Source organism: Hoplias malabaricus, chromosome 12, assembly GCF_029633855.1.
Source record: "Hoplias malabaricus isolate fHopMal1 chromosome 12, fHopMal1.hap1, whole genome shotgun sequence".
Lineage (NCBI taxonomy): Eukaryota > Metazoa > Chordata > Actinopteri > Characiformes > Erythrinidae > Hoplias > Hoplias malabaricus.
The window spans coordinates 32,713,514-32,738,219 of NC_089811.1; the positions used below are offsets into that span (position 1 = coordinate 32,713,514).

Sequence of the window (24,706 nt, forward strand, 5' to 3'; positions counted from 1 at the left end):
AAGTTACAATATTAAAAAACTTAAGTATGAAATTTGAAAGAGCTGTGATCAGAATTATGGAACAGAAACTGACTTTCAAGTGTTTTATTTATGGCTACAGCTTCCAATATCTGTGTAGAGGCCCTTGCTGTGAATGACTTCAAATCGACACCTGCAGGACATTATCAATTTCTCACACTGCTGTAGCGTGAATTCGTTCCTCTCTTCTTCCAATGCTCCAGTCCAGTAACTGCAGCGGGCTTCTCGACTATAAATTTGTCCAGTGATCCTTCCAAAGACTCTGGGCAGACCATTTCATTATTTCAATGTTAAGAGCTTCAAGGAAATGCTTTGCCTGTTATTCGGTGTGAAAAGGGAAGAAGGTTCTGATTGAACATTACCCTTCAGCTTTCCATGGAACTCCTGCTGAAGGTAACATCCCCCAATCAATGACGCTCCCTCCTCCAAACTTAACTGCGTTCTTCACATGCTCTGGGTATTTTCCCAATCCAACACTGAACATAACGTGTCTGATTTGACCCAAATAATATAAACATGTTCCCATCACTGAAAAGAATTGGCCAGTTCTCCTCAACACTGTATGACAAGACTGGAGCTTGCCCATTCAGGGAAGAACTGACAAGCAAACCATCCAGCTGCACCATCGAACCATTTCCTCGTTGAGAACCCCTGCTGTTTTCTTGTGCATTTGGATGACCATCATTTTTGGGGTGCAGAATGAATTTTTATGTAATTTTGTGTGTGTGTAAGTGAGCGAGAGAGCGAGAGAGAGAGAGAGAGAGAGAGAGAGAGAGAGAGAATGTTTGTGTTTTGGGGAAGATGATCACTGTCAGTCCACACAATAGCTCTGATTTATGGAATATGACGATACTGCAGCATTCATGAGTATTGATTGGTATTGTTAGCAGCAATAAAGCAGCCATATGTCTTCATCTGCAGAAAGACACATATTAAACTAATAAGCTGAGAGCATGGAGACCAGGGCTGGAGAGAGGGAGCGAATCAAAGCGAGAGAGGCAGGGACAAACAGCTGCTTTACTGAGGAACAGTCATGTAGGAGGCTTCATCAGACAGGAAAGAAATGATCAAATTTGACTTATGAGTCTTCAAAACAATAAAACATGCCTAATAGGATATTAGCCATCATTAGAGCCATAGTTCATAGAAAAGTCAGTGTGCGCAGTTCCTTTAAAGTACACTGCCCTTATGGTGCTTATTATTTATATAACACTGGAGTACATGGAGGAAACTCACGCAGATACTGGGAGAACACAACAAACTCCTCACACAGTGAACTAGAATGGGGTTTTTGTTCACAACCCCACAGCCCTGGAGCTGTTTGCCAGAGACACTATTTGTTGACCAGTGTACCGCCCTCTAGTGTTTCTACTGTGGCTAACATATACATTTGATAAATATATACAATAGGAATAAACACTGAATACATACAAGAATATACCGTCATCCTCACTGATCCATTAACAGCATCTGTCACAGTCGATTACAGACAGACCAGAAGAAGCTGGTACAATGCTGAGGGAAGGCTATTAACCCATGGTTCCATTTTAGGCCTAGTGTTATTCAAAATCATTGTTTATACTTTAGATTTTTGGTGCTGAAAACCATTTTGTGCTACTTTGACTTGAATTAACTTAAGTCGCAATAGCAAAACAGTATTTAAGCTCACTAGGGATAATTAGCAGGCCTTAATGAGCATGCTGCTCTCAGGTGCAGCGCTGAGAGTCAGTGAGAGGCCAGTGGTGTAGATGCGCACGCTCAGATCAGCCACTGTCCCTCTTCGGCTATACTCTCATATGTCACTGTTTACTCCATAACTGACAGCTCCCAGGCACAACACCACTTAATACCTTCTCTCTCTCTGGTTCAGGAGTTCATCCTTCTCCTCCAGGGTCTCATCACATTCACACCACATCTCTCTCTTCAAAGCCAGTGTCCGGAGCACTGCTGTCAGCAGAGATAGTGCAGAGTAACCCTGACACGCAACAGAGAGGGTAGAGAGAAAGGTAGAGAGGGGAAGAGACAGAAAGTGAGAGAGACACAGAGAAAGAACCAGACATCTCCCCCCTCCCCAGGCTTAAAGCTCCTGGCCACCTGCAGAGCTTTCTAGACTGAGTAATAAAGGAGCAAATGTGTGTGTGTGTGTGTGTGTGTGTGTGAGAGAGAGAGAGAGAAAGAAATTGATTGTTCAGGAAACTGATGAGGGTTCAGGCACAATTACATCGTAGGGCAGAGCCAAGAGGTATATGGGGCTGCTGTATCTGTGTGAGAGGACGAGTGTATGTGTGCGTGTGTGTATAAGATTGAGAGGGATGAGAGAGAGTGGGAGAGAGCGAGAGAGGATTCTGATTGATGGTGAAATCATAACGACAGTGTATTAAGCACAGGGTTCAGCGGTGGGTTAAGGTAAGCTGAAAAAAAAGCTACTTATTGAGATTGTGAAGAGGAGCAAGTGCTTATACAACAGCAGAGTAGACGATCTGGTACGTATATGCGTGTTCAAAGCCCAGGTAGTGTGTGTCAGATGAGCCACACTGACAGAACGCTGGCCAGCGGAGGTCAGGGGGTCAGCTGTGAGGGCTCACTCCCTCGCTCTCTCCCTCCCCTCATTCTCTCTCCTGGGCTGGAAACTATTCATCCTCCATCATTCATGTTCAAAGTGCTTTAGAGGAGCTTCATCACATGCTGCCTTTGCTCTGGGCTGGTGGGAGCGTATTTATGAGCGTTCAGTGCAGGTAATCCTCTAAAGCTGCTCCATCTCTGTTCCACTCGCCACAGCTTTCTACTTTAAATAGAAACATCAAGCCTATGTCCACAGCAGGCTTAAACAATAGCAGGAGCTCTGGATAGTTCCTCAGACATTACTCTGCCTTAATTTGACACCGTGAGTGTGTGTGGAAATGGACTTGGCGAGGTGAAAGTGTAGAGTGGGGTATCAGTGTTGGTGGATCCATCCACATTTATCTCCATTTCTGGCTCCCAGGCTGCCGCAGCGCCGCAGCCCCACTGAATGCAGCAGACATATGCTTTATTAGGGAGATGACAACACATCTCTCAGCACGTAAAATAACACCAGGCATCCTCACCAAACTCCCGAGGATCAGCCAATTAAGAGAGCTCTCCATCACTGAGCCGAGCGTGTGCTAGGGAGGCCCAGGCTGTGTTCTACACACACTGCCAGCTGCTGCAGGGCACTTTTCCCCCTAGTGGCCAGCAGCAGTACTGAACTCCCAAAGACTGAGGCAGCTCAGAGCAGCCACTTCAGAGCAGCAAGACTCCTCCCACACCCTATGAAGCTTCCTAACCATGATGTATTCATTGTTACAGGACCGCCTACACTTCCAGAATATACACACAGAGGGCTACATGCCCCTGACTCAGCTACTGAAAGGAGGACTGCAGCGATTATTGGAAAAAGGCTAACAGAGGGATATGAGGGTTATTAACGTGGGTCGAGAGAGCTCTGAGGTTATTAGAGGCTTGAGTTATTAGAGAGATATTTATGTTTTTAAGGCATGTTTGCATGTGTACAGTGAGTCTCGCACAAATATGCAAATCAAAGTCAGCTTTCATTAAACACTAGGAACAGAGACCTATACGACAGCAAAAACTACACAGAGCAAAAAAACCCCACAAACATACAGTAATATTACATCAGTGTCTTTGAAAATGTCTTTTGAAAAATGGAACCAACTTTAATTCCACTCAAAACGGCTGAAACCCGAATTAGCTTCATTTCTTGTGACAGAGCAAACTGGAATGTTTTCATTTTTGACATAATCTGAAATCTCCCACTGGTCTTTATAACAATATGAAATTACAGTGACAAATGGACCAATAGAAATAGTCCAAATTACCTCAGACAATTCTCTTAGCTGCAGTCAATAAACCTGACGTACAAATAGTTACTTTAATTTCATATTCATCTCCTGAAAAGACACAAATCTTTGTTCCAGCAGGAATTACATATAATCTGTTTTATTATATATATATAACACATATGACTCTAATAAATCTTACTGCAGTAATCAGTAGTCTTCAGAATATGACTTACAGCAGAACATAAAGATATAACACATATAAAGCCTTAAAACCTCAGTGTAACTTTCAAGCCTTTTGCCATTTTCTGTGTCTCCCTCTGTGCCACCGAGTCCCCTTTTACATTCACAGTTTTCCTAATCCACTGCTTACCCAACTTCTGGGACTTTTGGAACACTCTTTTTTTAGACTGTAGTGAGGGCAACATGATTCAAAATTAGTTCAAAACAATGACTATTTCTCCAGCTTGCATCAGACTTTTTAGATAAGTCAAAGAGGAACGCTGCGGTTTTGTCAAATGAGTAAGCTGAAAGTTCCTGAGTCCGAGTCTCCCACAACGTTCTGCTTTGCTCCTTAAAAAAAGGACCTTGCAGCTTTGAAGGAAGCTCAGATTAGAAAGTACAAAAAACATCAAGCTCTTCATTATTCATTTTCCTCAGGTGTTCTATTAAAAGGTAGAGTCCCAACCGTAAGGAAAAAACTGCATAAGATCCAACGAATGCATCAAAGTCACATTTTAACTTTAATAAAAGCATCCTTTCTCTATTTCCAGTCACCTATAAGATTACTGGCACCCTTCTCAAACATGTGCAAAAGGCAGTGAAAATGGTTCAGTTTACAGTGAAAGGTGCTACAATTATTAGCACATCCTGAAATTACCATTAATAAAATGTGACGTGTTCATTCTTATTTTCCCTTTTACAATATCTGTGCTATGTGGCTGGTCAGCGTTTTCTGTTTCACTGTGGGGTAAATATGAAGTGACATGCGAGGTCTTCAATCAACACAGATCAGAGAAGAATAGCAAAATGAAACAAAGGTTGTTGAACTTCATAAAATCAACTCTTAAGGTATCATACCTTCTGGTTCCAAAATTACTATAAAACACCACTTCTCCAAGTGTTACTGCTGCTTATGCTGGGAAAGAGAGCAGCAGCTGTGCCATTAGGGGGCACTTTAACCCTCAATGGAGTATACTAAGACACTCAGAAATGCATGTACAATCTGAATATCATATAAAACACAAACCACGTCTAGAACTATACAACCATCAGCCATAACCGTAAAATGAACTATTAGTTACTACAAGCACTGTCCATTGTATTAGCTCTAATTACCATAAAGATGCACTGTGTTTTTTTTCTGCAATTACTGACAACTGTCCACCTGCTGCTTTGCATACTTTGTTTGCCCTCATTTACATAAATGACTTTCTATAGTAAGGACTCAACGGGACCACAAGAGAGTGATTATTATTTGGGTGGTGGCCTATAATCTACTGCAGTGACAGTAACGTGGTGGTGGGTTTGTGATGGTTGTGCTGTTACAAGTGGATCAGACACAAATCACTTATTTAAAAACAAACTCAGTGTCACTGCTAGACTGAATCCAGCCAACAGCATCCTATGGACAGTGTGATGTGACCACTGATGAAGGATTACAGGATAACTAACAAAATCCAGCTACAGATGAAGGGGTTCTGACTTGATATCTACAAGACAGGTGCCTCTATAGGCACAGCATATATAATAATAATAATAATAATAATAATAATAAAAATAATAATAACACAAACACTCCACCAAACCTCAGTGTCATTGCAGTGCAGAGAATGATCCACCACCCAAATACTACCTGCAGAGCAACAAAGGACATTCCACATGTGCTATTTTATAGTCAGTAGTAAATGTAGAAACAAGGAAATGGCATTAATGTAACATCTATTTGTATTGCGCTTTGACATTAGCGTAATTTTATTTGGCCTCCTTCATTCATTAATTTTCTGTAATCCTTATCCAGTTCAGGGTCGCGGTGGGTCCAGAGCCTACCTGGAATCATTGGGCGCAAGGCAGGAATACACCCTGGAGTCCTTCACAGGGCAACACACACACACACACACACACATTCACACACACCTACGGACACTTTTGAGTCGCCAATCCAATACCATGTGTTTTTGGACTGTGGGAGGACACCGGAGCACCCGGAGGAAACCCACACAGACACGGAGAGAACACACCAACTCCTCACAGACATTCACCCGGAGCGGGAATCGAACCCACAACCTCCAGGAGCTGTGTGACTGCGACACCTACCTGCACCACCGTGTCACCTATTTAGCAACTAATCTCACAAATGTTGCACAACATAATGTTTAGTTCACTAGTCTGGTATTAGTTGTAGCTGCCAGTTTGCATAAAAAAGGACAACTACTGAAAATCATGTTTGATGAAACCAGTAAACCATTGGAATAACAAACAACCTCTAGACATGTTTGTGTGTCAGCCTATATATTTACTATTAGGTGGTATTCAGATAAAGTACCATGATGGAGTTTTTCCTCCACTGAAAATTTAAGTGAGCCTGAATGTCCTTGGAAGATCAAGCTGACAGAAATATGCTTATTTGTCCACATTAGCCAAGGGTTTCAGTAATTCTGACTGCTAGAACATGTCAAAACAAAGGCTCTAATTGTTACAAAACTGTGTGGTAAATTGCTATAAGTAAATGACACTGTTAAAGAATGTCATCTAAACCAAATAGTTTTGAAGAGTTTTGAAAGTAATACTAAAAAAATTTGTATTTAGAGACAAAAGATGCATCTCAAGCTTCATGTACAGCCAGACTTGATCTACCACACTTAAAGATGTATGGAAGTGTCAAGACTCTGCTCTGTTCTGGCACCCAGATGGTGAGAATGGACTCCACTGTGTGTGTGAACAGCAGACTGTCTCACTGTCCTTCGGGACCACTAAAGTGAGCACCATGTATTTGCGCAATGTACTGTATGTGGACTTATGCTGTACTTAACTCTTCATTTTCTTTCCAGGTGTGAACACACTGAGAAGTATTGTTTTGTATTGCACCAGTGCTGTGTTTAATTCTCTATTTTTCTTTCTTGGTATCAGCACTAGTCCTGCTCTGGCGGTGTCTGAGCTCGAGGGGATTTTAGCCTCTAACAAATTTGTGCTAGAATACAAACTCTGACTGAACACAAAGCACTTTTGTAAGTGACTCTAGATATAATCATATGCTAAATGCAATAAATATATATGCAAAATGTAAATGTAAATTCTTAAACTGGATTTAATTCAATACTCAAAACAGCAGCTTTGGAATATTTAGACCTGTGCGCTGAATAAACTTAAAATAGATGAGCTAAAATGTAATAACTCAGCAGAGTTTCAATAAAGGGTAAAAATACATTAGAGTTTAGATTTGAATCTCAGAGTCAGTTAATTAGTCCCTGTATCATCATCTCCACTGTACAATGAGTGTGCACCAGGCAACTAAATGCAGTGTATTCTCTTAAATCTCTCTCACTCACACACACACACACCCATACTGAGAGTCTCTGCTGGTTCTAATTTATATCCTTCTAGCAGGGTTCTTAGAAAGACAAAAGGCATTGACAAATAATCAATTTCACAAGGCCGTCATGCTGTAAATGCATGCAGAGACATTTGACATAAACTGCATTTTTCCTATGACAAATTTACAAATAAATCATCTTTATAATGCAACCAAGTGTACCAAGTGTGTTCGCTGCCAACATGTAAGAAATAAATGGCTTTCTAAAAACATAATGTCTCAAGTACATCAACAACATGCCTCCAGAGTGTTTCTCCTTATAAGTATTTGGGAGTAAAGCACAGAATCTTTTTTCTTTCATTTTGCTTTTCAAATTCACTTATCACTTAAAACAAAAGACTGATGTCAGATCAGTTTATTCTGCACAGATTTAACATAGTCACTAAGCAGTAAAAACGTGAGAAATATAGGATGTCAAAGTGCCATTGCCACAGCTCAAATGTAACAACATTCCAGCACATTTGCCTGCATGCCGATAGCTCTATATTTCCACGAGGACAGGTTTATATCTCTCTTCAGGATCAGTTTAGGAACAGACATTCAGGACCCTAGGCTCCCATTATAAACAACTGGGGGGGGGAAATATGCTTCACTGACTTTCTCACCCCACAACTGTCTAACTGTATTTACTACAAGTCAAACATGAGACTATTTGCCACATTTACATTCACTACAGTAATTGCAATCATGTGATTTCATATTTTAAAATGCATCTGTATGTATTCACTGCCACGGCCAGGGATGGGTTAAATGTTTAATCTCAATTTGGCTGAACTGCTCTGCAATCATAATAAAAGCACGTTTCCCATTTCAGGTTGAATGAGTTGTTTTATGAACACAGGCTCATAGTGGCATCACAATCATGACGAATTCTAAGAGACTTGTTTCTGCAGCTTAATAACACAATAATACACAAGAGGGAGTGATATAACGTGAGATATTGACACTGGTGTGACGCGACCGTAGGCACAAGGCCGCAGATCAGTACATATATATATTATTCTTTATTTGCTTATGTTTACAAAGCAGAAAACGCTTGTAAGCGCTGACATCCTTGATAGGTTACGTGTATTTTGTGGAGTGATACCTGAAGAGCTTGGGTCAGAGTGCAATTATCTTGTAATACTGGCACTCCTGGAATGTGTCTTAATGACAGTTATACTCCACTATGTAGTACATCAAACCAACCCTTATTTAAAACAAGAAACAAGGATAACTTTAGAGTCACGGGACAGCAGTACAGTCTGTGTCCTAAAGCTTGTTAATAATAAGGTAACGCTCTGAGCGGCAGTCCTCCTTCCACTAGGTCAGATTTGATTATTGTTCGTAACCAGAATGAAATCTGCACTTTGACCTTTCTGATGACCTCTGATCCGTAGGCAAGTTCATGGCAGGGTCAAAAAGGACTGCCTTTGCTGGAATAAGGACATACACTCATATCTATGAGGAGTCAAAACTGAAAATGAATCTCTTGACGTCAATTTTTAAGGTTGGGAAAATCAATAAATATCAGATGACTTTGGTCCAAATATGCAATGAAAACACCCATGTAGTGAGTAAAGCAGGGTTTTGTTTTTTTTTTTTTTTAAATATATGTGATTCATAACAACATAAAGCAAAGTTTATGAAAATAACATTGTGGGAAAAAAAGATTATCATTATTAAATTATTACAACACTTCTGAGTATAACATCCATCCAAATAAAGTGAGTATCAGAGGCTGAATAGTTGTGAAAAGCCTATTTATTGTGAAATATTTAAAACCTATTTCATTTGAACAACTTTATAAAGTATTTATTGTCATGGTCTGGGTTAGTTTGGAGTAATTCCTAGTGTTTAGTAGTGTGTGTGTGTGTGTGCGCGTGTACACAGTAATGACTATTACGTTAATGATGCTGACAGGTTACAGTGAAGAAGAACATAAATAGCAGGTATCTGCCACAAAGCTAATGATCCTCCACACGTACACACACACACACACACAAGAAAGAATAAAGGGGTGTGATTTGTGGAGGAGTCCACAGTAAATTACCTTCTGTATCCTCCTTACTCCACTGTGACCACAGATACAGACACAGCAGTGTAGCACTCTGCTCTCTTCACTTCAGCACTACACACTGAGTTACACTAACCGCGCCATAAAGGGATTTCTATACCCAGTACAGTACTGCACACAGAGTTAAGGGCACATTTCTCTAAACTGTGTAATTCAATGGCTAAAACAAACAATATCAATCAGAGTGGTTTGATGAGAAGGGAGGCGTTCTGCAGAGACTTAATGACTAACTGCGGTGATAGGAACCCAGTGTCCCATATACATGTATTTACAAAATAACAGTGAGCCCACATGAGTTTGCATTTGTAAACTCTGGTCATGCTAAAACAGTGGTAGAACTATACATATTTTGCATAGATTTCTAGGTCTAATAAATAATTAATATGTATTAATATCAATAATGTGCTATTTAATAAATTCATAAAAATGTCTATAAAATACAAAAATTAAAAATGACATAATTACATATATTATGCTTATTTCTGAAGCTGCTGGTTTCAATCTGTTCTCATTTTTTTTAAATATTCTGACACTACTACAACACCTTGAAATATAATAACTGTATATTCTTTCTATGTTGCCCATCTTTTACAGTCACTGCTTTATAGCCTCAATTCAGTCTGTTACAAGACAAATGTCACTTCATAGGTGTTGAGTCTTTATACTTGTCAGTAGTCAGCATGTAGCTGAGAAGCCCCTCAGATGAAACGATGTGGTGCCATTTTCCACACCTACTCTGCTCACTTCGGCAGTGAAGAATTTAACGGAGTAATCTGAGATGGCACGGTAGATGTATGGAAAAAAAGGATGGTAGGAGTGAAAGAAAGAAAAATGGGGTCTAGACCAGCATTAGTGTACCCGCTGTGTGTATCTCATATCTGAGCGTGTGTGTGTGTGTGTGTGTGTGTGTGTGTGTGAGAGAGAGTGTGTGTGTGTGTATATGTGTGTAGATGACCCCCTCCTGAACCCAGAGATGAAAAATTCACTCACCTCAGGAGTGTGTGCTTGGGAAAAAGATTGATGTGAACAGTGCAGCTCCTGAGTAATGATGTCAACAGCCATCTCAGCAGTACGCATTATCGGCATCACAGCTACCTACAGAGAGGATACTGTAATACAAAGGTTTCAATGCAATAAATCATAATTAAGCCATCTTTTTTTAAACAAAAACGCAAAACTGATGCAGTGAAGAACGTTAAAGCTGTCAACAGAATAAAGTTTCCGTGACTAACTTGTTAGAGGAAAATTATCATTAATTTGGCAGAACTAGCTATAAACCATGAGTTATATATTTCTATACGGCATCATTTTTTGCCATGATCATCCTACAGAATTTACACCCCTCATGTATCATTATATTTAGTCTAAATATGAATTGGATATAAGTGTTGTATGTTTCACCATCTTAAGAAAACATTTAAAGGCTTTCCTTTTAAAGGGTATTCTTGAAATATGGTGAAAAGAAATATGTTATAAAATGAACATTTAATAGCTTACTTTTTAAACTACATACCTTTTCTTTTGCATGTTTTTTTTAGTTTTTTGGACCCTTCTGGCCACCACCACAAACACTGTGTACCCTAGGAAAACAGATGTTTCATAGTAAAGATAGCACAACTATTAATTTAATCAATAATGAGAGATTATTCTGTAAATGCATTAGCAAATTATTCATTCATTCATTCATTATCTGTAACCGCTTCAGAGCCTACCTGGAATCATGGGGCACAAGGCAGGAATACACCCCGGAGGGGGCGCCAGTCCTTCACAGGGCAACACAGACACACACATTCACACCTACGGACACTTTTGAGTCCCCAATTCACCTACCAACGTGTGTTTTTGGACTGTGGGAGGAAACCGGAACACTCAGAGGAAACCCACGCAGACATGGGGAGAACAAACCACACTCCTCACAGACAGTCACATGGAGGAATCCCATGCAGACACAGGGAGTACACACCACACTCCTCACAGACAGTCACCCAGAGGAAACCCACGCGGACACAGGGAGAACACACCAAACACCTCACAGACAATCACCCGGAGGAAGCCCACGCAGACACAGGGAGAACACACCAAACACCTCACAGACAGTCACCCGGAGCGGGAATCGAACCCACAACCTCCAGGTCCCTGGAGCTGTGTAACTGTGACACTACCTGCTGCGCCACCGCGCCTATAAGCAAATTAGTACAACTTAACATCTGGATATTAACTTCACTGCCATTACTCATTATTAATTAGGAGTTCATTCATTCATCCATTCATTCATTCCGGTTGGAAAAAACAGAGCATCAGGAGGAAGCCCATACAGACACAAGGAGAACACAACTCACAGCCAGAGAGTTTTTATAAAATTTAGATGTTGTTTGATCGCCTTTTGTTGCATGCTGTAAACTGCTCTAATGTGTTCATAAAGCCCTAGTGTCTGAAAATGAGTAAAAAAAAAAAATAATTGTCTCTGCCCAAGATGCTACGCTTTCTCCCTCCCTCTGCTAATGGCTGACGAAGAGAACTACAAATGTTGAAAAGCACAAACTAAGGTGAGGACATTGCTCTGAGGATATTCCTGTTCCATAGGTGGGTAATATTGCCTTATGTTTGCTGTTTGGGATCAGTTAATGTGAAAATGTTAACTAAGTTACGGTTAACAGCGTTACCAATGAGATTCTGGCGTAATTCAAACAGTGAATAAAAACATACCGACACGTTAAATTTCAGCAAAATAAAAGATGCAGCGCTTCTGAATGTAAACAAACAGAGAGAACTGCTGTGCCGCTCCTTGCGCTGAACTCGTCCTTGAGCAGAGTGGATCTGCACAGAGCTGGCAAAACGGCTAAATGAGCTAGCCAAAGATACGAATCAAATATTAGTTATTATAATTAAAATCAATTTCAAATATGACCAAATTGCCCATCCCTAGTTCCCAAACTGTCTAAGTGCTGGTCCTGTTATCAAAATAAGGTAAAAATGTAATGACTAAACAGGGTTAAAAAGAGTACAATCCAGGTGTGCCCAAATAACAGAACATAAAAATGCTCCCCACAGTAGTTTCAGATACTGCAGATTCTATAAGGTATTTAACTTGTTCTGTACTTGGACAGGAGAGCATATGATAAGACCTTAAACCTTTCTGCTGCTGCAATGCTCTCATTTTCAAGGCGATATGCTTGACTTCCAACCTAGAATCAGCCCTCACACATTTAGGCAAAGCACGTTTCACATACAAGTCAGTCATGTTCTTCTAGCTAATCAAATAACTACAGACAGGTGACAACGAGAGGAAAAATTGTTACTGACATTCAAGTCCTCTGCTTATGCCCATTGTGAACAATGATCCTATCTCTCCCTTTCATTTCAACACAGAACTCTCACCATCACTGCTACAATAACAATAGTGAGGTCAAGTCAAAGGGACAATGAACTTCAGCTGAAGATTAATCTCACTTTTTTGATCACAACAAATCCAACTGACTTCTTAGAAAGAATATACACTATTTCAATGTGCTCAAAATCCATCATTTCTACTTCGGCTTTTTTTTCCATTGCAAACTAGCTAAGTGTCACCTCTCCACCTGAAATACAGCTGTCAGATCAGAGTAACGGCTCACGCTGTGTCATTACCCTCGTGGGATTTAAACACAGCAATATGCCTCAGACCACTTGGGTACATTTCACACATTCCAGTTCAACCCTGAGCTAGTTTCCCAGACACCAAACTAAACAGAGTCTCAAATCAGCAGTCTTCAAAGTCATGGCATTTGTCTCTGACATGACATGTGAACATCTTAGCCTTGTCCAACAAACCACCTTCAACTTCAGAGTTCCAGGCTGAAGGCTTGAATATGAATATGACACTGTGAGCTCTAGTCCATAATGATCAAACAGCACAAAATAAAAAGGGCAGTAAAATGTACAGCAAAAATGTAATTTTATAAGACCCAAACCAAAACAGGAAGTAAACTGATTTTTATTTCCTTTTAGGAGTTTACGTATTACATCACTTGTCAGAACATCGTACTTTTCTTTTGTTAGAAGTTAAGACAAAACTAAAGCATGATATATCTATATATGGAATTATAATAAATAAATAAATAAATAAATAAATAAATAAATAAATAAATGTAAACAAAAATGGTGGTGGTGCAGCAGGTAGTGTCGCAGTCACACAGCTCCAGGACCCTGGAGGTTGGGGGTTCGATTCCCGCTCCGGGTGACTGTCTGTGAGGAGTTGGTGTGTTCTCCCTGTGTCCGCGTGGGTTTCCTTCGGGTGCTCCAGTTTCCTCCCACAGTCCAAAAACACACGTTGGTAGGTGGATTGACGACTCCAAAGTGTCCGTAGGTGTGAGTGTGTGAGTGAATGTGTGTGTGTGTTGCCCTGTGAAGGACTGGTGCCCCCTCCAGGGTGTATTCCTGCCTTGCGCCCAATGATTCCAGGTAGGCTCTGGACCCACCGCGACCCTGAATTGGATAAGGGTTACAGATAATGGATGAATGAATGAATGAAAAATGGTGGAGGGTGTCTTGCATTAACTTCACAATCACAAATCATGTGAATAAATGGCAACGTAATACTTACTCATACATTTCTCATTGCGAGGCACTGTGTGTTCTCTCTTACTTTCACAGCCTGCATTAATGTGTTCAGCACTTTGTGCTACAGTAGCTCTTTTGGGGAATCAGACCAAATGGGCAGCCTTCATTCCCTTATGCATCAATGAGCCTTGGGCGCCCATGACCCTGTTTGATGGTTCATCGGTTGTCCTTCCCTGGATGACTTTTAGTAGTTAAAACCAATCATAAATCCTTATCCCTGCCCATTTTTTTCCAACACGTCAACTCCAAGAACTTGCCGCCTAATATATCCCATTCCTTGACAGGTGACACTGTAATGAGATCATCAATGTTATTTACTTCAGCTGCCAGTGGTTTTAATATTGTGGCTGAATTCTGCTCATTATTGTGTACACACCAGTGTTAGACGCTTAATCAATTATTCATTAAATTAAATCAGAATCACTAGGAAGTCTACACAACTTTTTTATGCTTTTGCTCTTCTTAATTTTGTATATTGTTTGTAGAAATGAAGCCCAGCAGTTGTCCATATATTTACAAAGTGTGCAAGTTTCTGTGCAGTTGTGTATATTTGCATGTGGGATCATTTTGTTTGTTCTGGCATTCTAGTCCTCACTCCAATCTTGCTTTGTCCTATAAAAGATCTATAGTTTGTTTAAAAATACTTTTTTAAAACACACACATATATAGGAGGTCTGCTGTGGCAGCTGCTACACATTGCAAATGGCAAAGTGCCATGTCACTGTCCACTTTCATCGCCCACCCTGACATGGAATGCAGATTCTCTTTTTTTGTTTTTTTGTTTGTCTGTCTCTCCTTTGCTCTCTCTCCACCTCACACTTACACAGACACACACACACACACACACACAAAGGAAATACTTCACTCTGCTCCTCTCAGCACTATATGTGAGCTTATGAGGGATGTGTGATGCTTTATTTATAATCCTCAAATCCTGTTTCCACAGCCCTTCACCTCACAGATGACACTGAGAACCATGAGCATCATCAACACATACACTCAAGGGAAACACACACACACACACACACACACACAGAGGACACATCATTACTTAAAAACCAAGTCAATAATAACAAAACATCTAGTTTTAATTCTTATGTAACAACATCTGTCCTGGGTCAGGTTTAAAAGCCTAAAACGACGTTTCCCCACTTAAAATCTGCAGATCATGTCTTTGTGAAACTTTAAAGCAGACACTTAACACCTTTTAATATTTATTCACTGATGACATCATCATTCCTACAATATCTGCCAAAGCAGGCAACAGATTTTTGGGGCTACTTTGCCCCCTAGTGGTGAGAGTGCGAACTGTGATTAGGGCAGTTCAGTGGGGAGCTGATTGCAGGGTACGAGGCTAAAGCTGCAGCTAAGCTAACAGTCCCTGTCTGTCTGCCTCTGCAGGCTTGCATTTCACATTAGTATCACATTGCACTGTAGCACACATTACACAACAATTCACTTTTTCATACTCAAGAGAAATTTCACGTTTTGTAGTTGTACAATGTTGTAGCACTTTTTAAACACTTAATAAAATTTTACAAGCTGGCTTTAATGTTTACAAGGCCACAAAAGCCCTGGCAGGGTGTCTGAGCCCAGGAGCTACATAACGTGTGCTACTCTCAATGGAGAGAGGAGAAAATGTTCTGTTGGAGAATAACTTTCACTCTCAGCATTTTAACAGCTCATGGCAAAGCTTCTCAGTGACCAGTGCTCTGCCACTGCTCTTCAATGAACCTGTTCCTTGGCAAATTCTGGTAATGTACCTTAGCACAATATATATTGCTGAGGGAAATGTGGATTGGTTGATTGATAGTTGAAAGGTAGACTGAGTTCATTTTGAACAGCAGAGTGTTCAGTATGCACTGGGTGAATCACAGGGATGTGTTTGAAAGTGGAATGTGAACTATGTTTTTAATGTTGCTGCACAGCAGTACAACAAAAATATTAAACTATCTAAGGCAGTGAGCACACACACCTGGAGAGCTAGGTTCCTTGCCCAAGGGCACTTCAGCTGTAAATGTTGAGGGAGGAGAAAATGCTGTCCCTTCACTTCCCCACCCCCATTCTCCTGCCAGTTTAAGGGATGGAGCTAGCAATCTATAGCCCACTTCAATAACATTTAGGCCATGATGGTCCTGCTCTGTTGTTGTATGCCAGTGTGCGTATGTGTTTTGTCTGTGTGCTGTGAAACAGTGATCTCTTATCTTTCATCGGCTTTTGACCTCTTAAAACCTGAGGTTGACATTAAACCTCACCTGAGTCTCAATCACTGGTTTACAGCTCACACACCCCAAACATTGATGGTGGGGTCAGCATTAACTTTTTATATATATATAAAGTTTACCGTAAAAAACATATCGTCACCGTACAATTAAAAACATGTACCTCCAAAAACAGTAACGTTACAGGAGAAGAGCAAATCATTTTGGAGCACTGTTATTAGTGCAATAATCATCACATTGTTACACAACGAGGAGGACAACTGCTGTGTTCAAATAATGTAGTACACTTAAAAATGGACAAAAACAGATGCATGTTTTTCATCAGACAGCAATAATACGCAAATATCTGCTTAGTGCAATATTCTAACAGCTGTGTTTTTAAAAGCTTATCACTTTTGTATTCAAAATGATAGATAATGTCTGACATGCTACTCTTTATTATTTATACTTGGCCTAAGTATATGGTAAATATAAGCACTGCTAACTGCATGCTTCATTAATAACAGTGCACAATAAGTGCACAAACCATGTAACTGAAGGTCATCAGTCATGATTACTGCAGTTAGTACAATGCAGTATAGAAAGTGTTGAATAAAATATGATTAATTAAAACAAAGAAAAACAGCATTTTAATTGAACATAAAGGGATGTTTGGACACTATTGGAAGACATTAAGCCAAATTCATATACAATAGCAACAAATCATGTAATTTGATTAAAGTCCTCTATAGGAAATAGACCCATGTTGTTTGTAATTTGCATCATATTGAGGATTAAAACATGAAATCTGCCATAATGTTTCCATAGACCATGCATTATTTGTTTCCCCCCATGTAAGTGTAATTTGTCCAGTGAGGTTTTGTATATAACCCTATATAATATACCTTGATAAAGGCCTGTATTGTTACACAGCTGACCGTCTACACAGAAAATGTCTAACTATAAAAGTATATTTTTGTCATACCACCCAGCCCTGTTTAATGAGCTCATAATCAGAGGCACACACCACAACACAACACACACAGCAGTTGCTCCTCCTCTAATGAGCTCACACACTATAAACACAATGAGTGCATGCGCGCGCACACACACACACACACACACACACACACACACACAAAATTCACATCCAAAACCATCCAGTGAGCAGACAGACTAGGCATACACACACGTACACAGTAGAATGAAATACGATTAGACTGTGGATGGTCGACTGTAATGTGTGAATTTATGAGTGTGTGTGTTGACGTGTGATCTAGCTCACTGTGTATAAAATAAGAACTCCTCTGTTATGCAGATAGAATATTTATGTTCATGACAGGTTATAGGTAGGATGTAAATTTCAATAGGACAGACAGACATGCAAAACAACCAATAATACAGTTATAGTTTGTGAGGTTAAGACTCTATAAATATGAAAAACTCATCAATAACTCGTAAGTTACTTCATGAATGCTTGTATACCCACTTACAGCTGCAGTTATACTAATCTTCATTTGTGTAGTACTGCACCGCTGTGGCAATGTTATAAGAACCTGTAAAAATTAGATGTAAATAATATATTTAGAAGTAAGTATTGATTGAAGTAAATATTTAAATCTTAATTTCAGAGAAATAAATATTTTTAGATGTGTGTTAGCATAACCATTTCCTAACATGTTTTTGAAGAAGCCCAGTTTTTACAGTTATTACCCAACAACAACAGTCATCTGATCAGTCTAATTAAATCAGGTGCTGATAGAATTAAACATTCATAGTGACCTGAATGCACGGAGAAGTCAGGAATCAAACAACAGCAACAAAGAAACAAGCATATCAGTAACTCTGACTGTGACGCAATAGCTTTTATGTCATAAAAATTTAAGAAACTATCTATTTTTATAGATTATATGTCAAAATACATGCTTTATAACTTTTTTCAGTCTGTCTAATATTTTTGTACACTATCTTATATCATGTTTATTTATGATTTTCTAAATGAAAATAAGTTAAGGACAAATACAAACTCTAACTTTAGTATGGCATTTTGAACATGGGAAAAATCTAATATAAAAGGTGCAGTAACATTTGTACAGGTTTGATTACATTTTATAATTGAAATAAACAAAACCCAATAATGCATAAGGAAAGTCAAATATTTGGGGTCTCCTGCACTCTATTCAATATTATGTAACGTCATGTGTCACTTCTAAAATTTTTGTTTTTTTGTTTGTGTGTGTGTGTGTGTGTGTGTGTGTGTGTGTGTGTGTGTGTGTGTCTGAGAGGTGTGAGGACTTGAGTGCAGTCAGCACAGGAAACAACACAACCTGTAGCTTATCCCACAGGAATGTGTTCAGCTAAACCCACTGAAAATACAAAGACACATTCAAACACAGTGCAACACCACAAATACGTTACGTACACTGCAGCTACTTCAAGGTCAACTGTTACGGAAGTGTGCAGCCATCAGGTTCCCTCTAGTAGCAGTCAGTGAATGGAGCTGTGGGTTAGACAGTCTCAACCTACTCAATTTATCTGATGCACAGCTTCGTACACACACTGTGACAATGGGGGAGTGGGGAGCGGGGTGGGGTGAGAGAGAGAGAGAGAGAGAGAGGGAGGAATATGCAGAGAAGGAGAAAGTATGCAGCACAAATTCCTGTGCGCTAGTTCTGCCTGAAGCATGGAACAGCTGTTTCCTTCATACCTACACCTCCCTCTGCATATCTGATCTCTCTAACCCAGCGTTTTTCTCTCTCTCTCTCTCACACACACACAAACAAAATTACACAACCTGAAATATGAATTACAACAGTATATAACATAGGCAAAATGCTTTGCTCTGTACCTTCCTTAGGTACAGATCTATTTATCTGTTACTAGGTTGTATTTTTGACTCTCTTTACATGGTCAAACAAGTCAAATTACATGAAATTAACATGGACAGGTGGGCAATCACAATTACACACAGTAGGGCTGTGCCATATTGTATCGTTCACAATTATATCGTCGTAATTGTTAAAACGATTTAAAAAAATCAATATTGTGATATTAGTGATGTTCCGATTTATTTATGTAATCGCGTCATGCAGTTAAAGCAGGCAAAATATTAGTGATATTCACACTTGTTTACCTAATGACATCATGCAGTTACCCATAATCTGGCATACATTCTTTGCATGAGTCACTTAGCCACAGTGAAGTAAAGTGGAAAGTGGCTCTGAGGTGGAGGAATCTGCTCCAAAAAAGTGGAGAAGCTTGTGCAGGTGTTTTGGTTACAAAATATCAGATGTACCATAAACTATGACATTATGTTAGAAATGAAAAAAACTTTAATATTATTAATATATTTTAAAAATATTTAATATAAAATAATCCATATTAATATAACATTGATTTTGTTGCAATAGTTTGTTCTTGAAATTATTGCAAGTATTTTTCAGTGTTTTTTCATATCGCCAAGAATATCGTTATTGCCAAAATACCATAAACATATTGTGATATTATTTTAGGGCCGTAATAAAATCTTGTGCACATTTGACCATTTCATTATTTAGCAAATTATTACCTAATATTTTCATCATAAAATGATTTTAATTTATCATTTGGAATGTGTTACAGAAGAATAAAAATAAATAACATGGCTAACTATATAGTGGCGCAACAAGTTGTGAAAGCAGAACCAACGATAGCAAAATTAACACATGCATACAGCTGAAATTAACTTGCAAATAATCCAAGTCCTACAAACAAAAATCACCTCTTTGTTTATACACACTGTCCATTTTCTCTGATTTTCTTACCATATAGGTTCACTTTGTAGCTTAACTATTACAGACATTAGTTTATCTGTTGCTCTGCATTTACTGGAAGCTGCCTGTGAGCCCCTTCTTCAATGGTCAGAACTCACAAAAACCCCACAACACTGTAAGTAATATTTGGGTGGTGGATCATTTTCATTGCTGTAATGACACGGGTGTTTTAGTGTGTGGTGTGCCAATACGAGTCACTGTCCACTATTAGACAAATCTACCTCAGTGTTCCACCTTGTAAATGTAAAGCCATAAGCTGTAACTCATCTGTTGCTGCACAGTTTGTGATGGTCCTCTAATGCTTATCAGTGATCACTTTGCACTGTTGGTTGGGTATATTTGGGTGGTGTAGAGAGCAATTCAGCAGTGACACCGCGGTACTTTAAATCTTCATCAGTAACACACACACACTAACACATCACCACCATTCCAGTGTCACCGCAGCGTTGAGAATGATTCATCACACAAATAATTCCAGCTCTGTGGTTGTTCTGACCACTGAAAAACAGGGTGAAAGCAGGCTAAAAAAGTATGCTGAGCAATAGATGGATCACAGTCTGTAATAGTAATAGCCTGTAATTTAATGGTAAGTGGAGCTGATCAAATAGACAGTGAGTGAAGAAACAAGGAGGTGGCTTAATGTTATTTCTCCTTTTTAAATAGCACTGCCTTCCTTCATTCACAGCAATAGAGATAAAGGGTCTTCCAATGGGAGCATACATTTAAGTTAGGTCATTTGTTACAAAACATACAACCGTACGGTTATTTGTTGCAAGGGGTTAGTTGAAGAAACGCTCCTGATTTTTATTTTCTTGTCCGTTGGTATTTCATTCGACATCAGGCAGTGTGTTCAGGCGGTGTTTTTTGGCTGTCGTAAGAAACTGAATCTCATACAAAGTAGTTGCAGGAGACTTTAGATTTGCAGTGCAAATAAATGGAGTTTCACATACGTTTCCAAGAAATGTTTGAAGCAAATAAAGTAACGTGAAAATCTCATCACATAAAGCCAGCCACAGGATCTGCAGCTCTTTAAGTGAGATGTCATCACACCCATTCAGAAGCCTGATAGAGAAAAGTTATGCGTCTGACATGCAAGTAGGTGGACTGTCTGCACCAGAAGGAAGTTGTAAAGTGAAGGCGCTCCCAGAGCGGATGTGTCTTTCCAGAGAGGACGATATCTCCTTGAAAAGTCACACAAATACAGCCAAGTCAAACAAACATAAAATGCATTCATCTAATGTCTTGGGTTTCTTGGAAAGACTGCACTCACTATGCCTTCCACTTCAACATTCACTCATATGCAATTAATACTCTGTATTCACACTCATCATCCTGCGTTATATTAACTTTAGAAAATGTTGTGGTTAAACATTGTGTGGCTTTTAGCTTTCAAGCCAAAACATGATGCCACTTACATCTTCAAACCAACACACTGCAGGGTCTCCTTCATGGCCTCTATATAGAAAATGGAAGATGGAATTTAATTAACTTACAGAATACAGAGTAAAAAAATGTAAATATCCTCAAAATTTAAATTAATTTTTTCACCAATTTGCTACAACTAATATGGCCGCCATATTTCACTTTCGCTAAAGCGGTACGATTAATCTGGAATACACTAGTGTTGGTCATTTCTCATACTTTAGTTTAAGGGCAGTGCAATAGGAGAATAGCACAGAATATTCAAGTCTGTTAATGTTGTGTTTATCTCCCTCAGCTCTAAACCTTTAACCAAAAGCTTTTACTAGCACACACACACACACCAGCTGGCTGCAGCTTTGCCTGTGACTGTGTTTATGATGGCACTATAGCAGGGTTGTAAATGCCTGTCAGAAAAGAGATGCAGAGGAGGAGAGAAAGTATGCAAGAGAGATTTTTCCCACTAGTATTTAAGCACTGCTACAACGCTAAAACCCTTTTACACTTTACTAATTTGTTTTAAAAGTTGCATATTCAAAACTATTCCCCAAATCTAAACCTTTAACCTAGTAAAAATCATTTTACAACATGTACTTTTCACACACATTCATGTAATACAATGTAATAAGATTTTCCATTAAATTTTACATGTGAAATCATAATAAACCGCACAGAAGAGCAAACAATGATAAAATATTTCCAACTGTAAACAGCATGGATGTGTATCTGAGAAAGAGTGAAATGTCACCAGAACTGACAGGACATGAAGAGCTCAACTGAGAAATGGAGATGTATGAGAAAGTGATGTGTTAAGTGTGCTGCTCCATCACTGCAGTGGCGGCCACCCGTCCACTCTGTTCCTCTCTCAGCAGGACATCTGTAAACATACGCTGACGGACGAGATTTCAGGCAGCTGTTAAGTCACCACTCCAGGAGTAGTCTCCTAAAGTAGGCCACAGGACATGCAAGTGAACATGAAGGGGTTTGCTTTTCAATAATGAGTCTGCATCTCATCACAACAACATTTTATCAGTAAAAGCAGCTAAAACCAAACACTAACATTCATAAACATGTACAATTCATCATAAGATAATAGATAACAGGAGTTACTGACGATGCCGGCTTCGTAAATGGCTGCAATAGTCATGTTTTATTTATTGTACAGTGTGAGCATTTTCAGTATAGTGTCTTTAAAAAGGCAGCATTTCATTGAGTGAATATGAGGCCGCAAATTCATATCTGGTCATTTGTTAAGTTTCTCCTTTTTGGCATCTGTGCCTCTGACATTGTTATTGACTTCCTTGTACACCAGGTCCAGTGGTGTGCTCCAGGCTTTGTGTGATTGTTCTGAGCTGGATTGGGTGTGAAAAACAGGAGAGGAAGGAAGAGGAAGAGGTGCTGGGTGGAGGGAGGGAGAGACAGAGGGAGGGATGGAGGGATAGAGCAGGGGTGGGGGGGGGGGACTCATTCTAAGCTACACCACTGCCCCCAGCATTGTTCTCCGTCATTCCAGGCCATTCCCATTGGAGGAGCCTACAGCTATACACATCCTGCTGTTTTATAGCCCCTTCAAGTACACACACACACACACACACACACACATTTCTCTCTTTTACACATGACGTTTTATTGGCTTGTGGATAAAGCAGGACGAACCAGACTTTGAAGGTGTGCGAGGGTGTGTGCGCCCATGTGTGTGCGTTTTACAGCTTTGGGCAATAAAGGGGGAAACGTAAAGCGGGATGAGGTGGTATCACATCACAAAAAGAGGTGGGCTGTAGGATAAGGTTCTCCCCTCCCCCTCCAACCTTCCATCACTGCCAAACCTCTACATTCAGCACCATCTAGTGGCTAAGACCTGTCACTCATGTGTGACACATTATCACGTTTCCAAAAGTGATGTAGGGTCAGGCCCAAGATGCCCAGCACAACACAGCTCATGAACAGAACCTACAGGCAGTGGACTAACAACATGCTGCATTTTCTATACTGTACATCCCTCCTGTGCCTTCCACAGACCACAGTAATTGGCCTCGATGGAGAAGGCAAGAGAGGTCTGTAATCTTACAAGAGGCCTTTCTTTAAGCTGAAGCCAGTGCGTATGATTTATGTATTAAAGGCTGTATGAGCAGAAGAGTTCACCCACAGAGCTCACGCTTTAGAACGCTCCCTGAACAGATACGGCTCTCTTATTGTTGTGAGATCATCTCTAGCACAACCTCCCATTAAAGGGTACTGTTCCGATTGAGTATAGGTTCATTCTAAATTATGCCATCAGTGCTCATACTACTAGTATTTACACTACTGGTGTTATTAATAATAATATTTATCATTTATCAGTCTAAATGTTATAGTTGATATGCACATGTGAAATCACCGTATCCATAGTTTTATTCATAGTTTAAATATCACCTCAGAAATACCCCAAAAACACACATTATAACACAATTATATTTAACATTGCCCACCCCCTTTGATAAAACTTCTTCAATCAGTATTAGTGCTTTTTAAAAATGTGCAGTGCCTCAAAACTGCGATTGTTCTGGTAACTAACATCAGGAAAGGAAATTCTCTAAAAGCAAACATGTAAATGAATCCACTGGGAGTGACAAATGTAAAAGAGTAAAATTATATTTATATATAAACTGAATGTCAGTTGTATTATTGGTAAAGCTGGTGTGTGACCTCTACAGTGGTTCCCTGTTGAGCAGACTGGTGGCAAAACACCACTCTACAATGTGTGTTGAAAGAAGTAGCATGCCCTCTGGTGGAGGGCAAAATACTGCTCTGAACCAATGGATTTTGTCAGTCCAGGTAACAGTTTAAACCACTGACTGCATAAAAAGCTTTTCATGATTGACTGCAGAGAACTTGTACAATTTGTACAGAATTTACAGTACATTAATTGCTACATTAAACTGTCTGAAAGTTTGGTATGGCTCATATTTTTTCCCATAGCTTCGCCATGAACATCACAGACACTTTCTTCTTAAGATTTCTTATAATTAGCCACTGTTTCAGTTTTGACTGGAAACGCATGTAAAGGAAATACGAACATAATCCAAAGCCTCTTCTGTGGACGGTGTTGACTATTTGCTCTAATTCAGTGGCTGTTGGACCGTTTCCGACACATTTAAACAAAATGCACTCCATAAATCTGGGGGCTGTGGTCAGCTCTCGGCAACAGCAGT

At 39.6% G+C, this 24,706-nt stretch overlaps 2 long non-coding RNA genes across 5 annotated transcripts in view; both read right to left on the minus strand.

Moving 5' to 3' along the window:
- Positions 1-1,176: 1,176 nt before the first annotated feature.
- Positions 1,177-24,706, minus strand: part of LOC136664083 (uncharacterized) — an 80,691-nt gene continuing 57,161 nt past the window's right edge. For 2 of the 4 annotated variants that reach the window (XR_010795067.1, XR_010795070.1), the window contains exons 3-5: positions 10,998-11,064; positions 10,475-10,593; positions 1,177-1,993 (exon numbers count right to left, since the gene is read on the minus strand). This is a non-coding gene — a long non-coding RNA (uncharacterized lncRNA). Of the gene's footprint in view, positions 1,994-9,310; positions 10,258-10,474; positions 10,594-10,997; positions 11,065-24,706 lie in introns of those variants that run through there. The other 2 variants (XR_010795069.1, XR_010795068.1) reach the window with 2 other exon arrangements.
- On the minus strand, positions 19,933-22,401 carry LOC136664084 (uncharacterized). The gene is made up of 3 exons (XR_010795071.1): positions 22,274-22,401; positions 21,512-21,551; positions 19,933-21,277 (listed from the first exon to the last, which is right to left on the minus strand). It is a non-coding gene; the product is annotated as an uncharacterized lncRNA (long non-coding RNA).